Source organism: Gymnoscopelus braueri, assembly GCF_963280865.1.
Source record: "Gymnoscopelus braueri genome assembly, chromosome: 7".
NCBI lineage: Eukaryota > Metazoa > Chordata > Actinopteri > Myctophiformes > Myctophidae > Gymnoscopelus > Gymnoscopelus braueri.
Window position 1 is genome coordinate 42,816,593 of NC_137608.1, and position 6,069 is coordinate 42,822,661.

The window sequence follows — 6,069 nt, forward strand, 5'->3', positions numbered from 1 at the left end:
AAGTAAAGGCATCTTGGCTCTTATAATATGCAAAATGTCAGATCATATCATGAGGCATAAGGAGAACAACATAAGGCAAAAGTGAAGGTCAGATGAAGGCAAACAAAAGTGAAGGTCAATTCTTCCTCAATATCCTAGTTTTAAAAGTTTGCAGTTCTGCATTAAATGATTGCACCCCCCCCCCATTACTCTGCCTTGAGAGGTATCATCACAGTATGAAGAATATTTAATAATCTATTTGCTTGTTTGCTTGGATTTGATCCAAGTCCAATCTTCTTCTTCTCTACTCAGACTGATTTAACCCTTTAAAGGTCACCCCAAGAAAAAAGCATTGGAAAAATTATTTCTTTGCATTTTTTATTTATTTGGGGCAATAGTAACAACTATCAATTATAATTTCTTTAACAGACCCAACAGTTTTCCAAATATAGGCCTCTACCAAACGGTTGAGATGTCACTTTATGGTAATGGTAAAAGTTTCATGCATATACATTGATTTATATGCATTCACTGAGAAATATGTCTCCCATTATGTTCCCAGTCTCTTCTGCTTGTGAGAGTTGATCAGCATCATCTGTTTGGTCATCTTCTTCATCACACAGATCATCAAAATAGTCCATTTTTTATTTCAGCACCACTAACCTTTACCATTAAATGACAATTCAACCATTTGGTTGAGCATGTTTTTTTAGATAGGAATAAAATCATACTAATACATAAATATAATGAAATAACATTATATGTATTATATTAACAACACTGAATTAGCAAAAGCCCTATTTATCCATAGCAAATAGTACATTTTAATTACTTTAGTTTAGCTTCACTACTTACCATAAAGTGACAAACAACCCGTTTGGTAGAGCATGTTTTCAGAAAATTATTAGACCATTATTAGATTTTTTTTTAATGTATCAAGATACATAATCAGGTTCAGTAACACCTCTGAGATGATAATATGACAAAAAAAAAATCTTACCTCTGAAATTTCAACCAAAAAAATCCCACCTTTCAGGAGTGGATTAATTGATTTTCACTTCACTAAGTAGTGACTTAAAATGTGCTCTACCAATTGGTTGAGCAGACTGTTAAAGGGTTAATATTGACCCAAAGCCACACTCCACCCGCAAACTGTTACAGTTGCTCTGCGTGCCTTCCTGAACTCTATCCCCCACTGTTAGACGCCACTGGTGGTGATAATGGCCGCTGCAGGTGCAATGTCTGCCTCACAGCTGTGCATTTCCCTCCGCGTGTGTTTGCCATTCCCTCCTCCCTGTGTGGTTGGAAGCTTTGGGAAAGAAACATACGTGATGGAGTAAGCTACTCAGATTTATTACGTAAGTAAAAGTACCAATCACAATATAGAAAAAAGTCTGTTACATGTAAAAGGCCTGTGTTCAAAAATGACTTGAGTAAAAGTACAAAAGTACTGGCATCAAAATATAATTACAGTAGCCTACCAAAGTAAAGACATTTCACATTGGTTCAAACTTTTGTCAAGAATTTCAGAACTACAAGCGCACAACACGTCGAGACGTGGCACATTATGAGCTTGTAGATCTACTATTTTATAAGTATAAAATAAGTATGTTTTGTAATAATAATCTACAAAGTAACTAGCAACCAAAGCTGTCAAATAATTGCAGTTGAGCAAAAGGTAGCCTATATTTACCTCTGAGATGTAGAAGAAGCTTAAAGTATCAAAGCATGGAGCAAGTAAATGTACCACAGTACCTCAATATGGTGTAGAATACTTAAGTACAGTACTTGAGTAAATGCACTTTGGTAATTTCCACCACAGCTGTTACAGTTGCTCTGCGTGCCTTCTCTCCCTGTTCCACGCCACTGGTGGTGATAATGGCCACCACAGGTGGAATATGTGAGGCACAGCCGTGCGCTTCCCCCTGCGTGTGTTTGCCTTTCCCTCCTCCCTGTGTGGCTGGAAGCTTTGGGAAAGAAACAAACGCTGGAATTCAGTCGGTACACAACACGATATCATGGCCAGGAAGCGTTGAATATAGAGTGCATGTTGGAGTAATGGGATAGAGCAGGCTCTATTGTGTGTCTCCATTTCGCCCCCATGGGATCAACCATTGACCTCTGGCCTTTCTGACCTTGCCGACATAATGGACTGATAGGTCTGGTGTGGTTCTCAGCAGTGGTAGAAAGCAGCTAAGCACATTTACTCAAGGATTTTACTTCAGTAAAATTTTGAGGTACAATTACTTCACTTGAGTATTTCCAGTCTAATCTCAGAGGCATACATTTCCGGGAAAAGGGGGGATGGTGCTTTAGCGTTGTGTAATATTCATGTTCTGTGTGAATTAATTCATGACACAAACAACAGTTTGAAAAAAACAATAATAATAATTTGGGCGAATTAATCACACACACACACACACACACACACACGCGCACGCACGCGCACGCGCACGCGCACGCGCACGCACACGCACACGCACATGCACGCACACACACACACGCACACACACACACACACACACACACACACACACACACACACACACACACACACACACACACACACACACAGATTGCTTCCGTTGTGAGCTTGTAGATCGCCTTGTAGCTAGTTTCGCAAATAAAAGATGGTTGAAATATGGAGATACAAGTCTTCTGCCAGAGATACAAGTCTTCTGCCAGACATTTCTCATATATTTTATATGAGAAATGTCGGTTGTTGGTTTTTAGTTTTTTTGGGGTAGGTGGGATTTTTTTTTAAATTGGTCCATTCGAGTTTCACTTTCGAGGGGGCATTCGGGTAATTATTTACAACTACGTCTTCTTTTATTTTCCAAATACTTCAATTTATTTTATATGTCTGAAAACATTATTCCAGTTGTCTAGGGATGTTTATCGCATTGGCATCCCATGGGAGTAGAGTTGTGTTAGGGTTGTGTTAACTAAAGCCTAGCTAAAGGCTTGGCTTTAGCTCCCTCTTTCTTTGCCGTTTCATAATGATGAAGCATTGTGGATAAACCTGCTTCCTCTGGGGGTTCTGCTGGTACCTACTGTTGGACAGGCTACTTTATCTGCTGAACTATTCATTATTTCCGGAGGGGGAAGCTCCATTGAGATGCGCGCCTATCATTCAGCTCTGGACTTATCTCTGTTCACCTAACCAGTCCTTTGTTAAAGACAGGGCAACAGATCATTTTAAACACTGGAAATTCGTAACGTGGAAAAAAAATAGACAATATGTTATATACATTTTGGAATGAATGTGTTTGAAACAGCTGTATCCACCAGCCTCCACCATTCATAAATCATCCAGTAAATAACACTTATTATAACTCACCCAGCTCTGTATAAACAAAGTAGGATACTTATATCATCAGTAAACATTTAATGACATATTTAGCAGTAGAGAGGCTTCATTTGTATAAGGGACTTTACAGAATAAAAAATAAAAAATTAAATAAATAAATAAAAATCACACCCAGTGTGAAGTGAGCGGTGTTATTTAGAAACAGTGGTCATCACAGTGATGGAAGCTCACTTAAAAAAAATGATTTTTTGAAGTGCGTGGTGCTATTCATAGGTTATTATTTCATCATGCGTCTCGCTAGCCAATCAAAGCAAAGGGTCTGAATAGAGTCAGCCAATCACGGTACGGCGAAAAGGGTGTGAATAGAGTCAGCCAATCACAGTACAGGGAAAGACGAATTCCCAACCCCACTTATAGGAGCGGCTACAAAATACACTTCGTTATATAGACTAGACATGGACTATAGTATGAAAATAGCATGACGTATAGTATGAAAATAGCATGTCCCTTATCTGTTGCCCTACCTTATAGGAATGAAGCCCAGGGAAGCCTTTATGACTATCCAGGATACTTGACATTATTGAGTGACCCTTTGACCTTTGCCACTTTAGGTATTAAGCTGCTTGAGAAGGTAAATGTGACAAAGCAGGAGCTGAAAAGATTAGTTCACGTGATGAAGGTGAAAGAGTCATATAAACGTCATGGCCATAAAGTTACTGACCCACGAATTGAGATGCGCGTGTCGCGTCCTCACCTTTCATCACGATTAGTAGGCTACCTTATGGACATGCGTCTATCTACAAGCACGTTTTTTTATTGTTTTTTTATTTAAAGAAATGTAAAAAAAATACATTATCCAAAAACAGTGAAAATAGCAGATCACTCAAGCTTGGTCTCGACAATAGCCAAATCATTAAATAGGGTTCAAGTGGTTAAACTGATTGTGATTCTATATTAACTGTTGCTGGGGACCCCTTCAAGGAACCGCTGCTATATAGACCTCTGGTCAGCCGTGGGACTGAAGACACTAATGGGTCCCTGGGGACCCTCCATGACCCTTGACTGCTACTCCAAGACACAGGTCCTTTAATAAGGCCTACACAGATCAGATCCATATGGTGACTTAAAGGGGAGTTGTTGATTGTTTTCTTTTGCAGAGTCATTTAATTAAAAGCTCTACTACTACTTCTTGATCACTGAAGCATATAGCAGAGTTTATGAAGGTAAAACCTGACCATGGTTGTATTGGGTGGTTTGTAATTTGTACAGTGTGGCCATGCTTTGATGTTGGACCTGAATGAAGTTGATAAGTCACTTATGCACATAATTTCAACGACATGATGGTAGTGGAGTACTGCCACTTAGTTTTAGCAGGGCAACTTTAATAATCTAACTAACCAAACGCGTCGCATGAACTTGTAGATTGGCAATTTTGAAATGTAATTAAATGTATCAATAAACATTACAAAAGTACTGTCTTCTTCCTTATCTCTCTCTCTCTCTCTCTCTCTCTCTCTCTCTCTCTCTCTCTCTCTCTCTCTCTCTCTCTCTCCCTCTCTCTCTCTCTCTCTGTGTGAATTGGCAGATAATTATCAGTACGCGAGGCGTTTTCCAGCCTAGAACTTGTTTGTTGACACAGCTGCAGTTTGGGCATAAACGTCACTGTTCAGGATGCAAAACACACCCGCCTGCCAGTTTCACTTAGACGCAAGACTGGAAAGAATCTTTCCCTCCCCACGTGTGGAACCGTGTCTTGACATTGTTATAATTGCATTATTACTACTGCGTGCTGAAAGCATGGAGACAGCGACTGTAGAAATGGACATTTCAAGGGCAGGTGTTAAAGCTACTAACCCGAAGCAAGGATACAAAGCAGAAAAGCTTGGCCTTCCCCATGCCAATTCAAGGCCCAATCCCTGGATATATAAGCTTGAGTCTGACATGTAACCAGAAGGGGGCAGTGGTGGTATAATACTGCCTTCCACACTGTGTATCTCTAGTACTGATTTTCAGGCTGGCTACAAAGAATTGGAATCACATGGCTTTTTCAGTGGTGGACAGTAACTAAGTACATTTACCTGAGTACTGTACTTTAATTGTTGTTGTTTTCGTTTAGTTTTTTCATATCTCTGTACTTTACTTTGTATTTTTGGAAACATTTTGCATTTCACTACATTTCAAAGACAAATATTGTACTTTCTCCACTGCCTTTCTAGGAAGGGAAAACATGCATTATGAATTAACCACTTAAGCCCTATTTCAAATCAAAGCAAAATAGCAAATCTCGCAAGGCATTGCAATGCAAGAATAGAGCTTGTAGATCTACTATTTTCATTGATATTAAAAAAAAAAAGAAAATGTACTGTGTAATTTTTACGTTTGAATATATATATATATATTTTTTAAGCAAGTACTCCAGTACTTTAACTCATATTGAGCAATCTTCACTAGTTGAGTGATATTTGACCAGGAGACAGGAGCGGGCCTATCTATACTTTGCCTCAAGTGCTGGGGTTGAGTACTTTGTCCGCCACTGGCTTCAAAGAAGAGAATCACTTTTCGGCCTTAGCTCTTTTCACAAAACACCAAGAGTCTTGAAATAAAAGACCCCAAACAGGAAGGATAAAATTTGACAACAATGGATCACCTCCCAGTTCTAAGACGCCGCTGATATCTCTCTATCTGCTCTGTGTTAGCAGTGTCAGTGACAGGGAAGTCCTGCCCTGTGGGTAGACAACGAGAGCACTGCACCGCAGAGGAGAAACCAGCCTTTTGTCTGG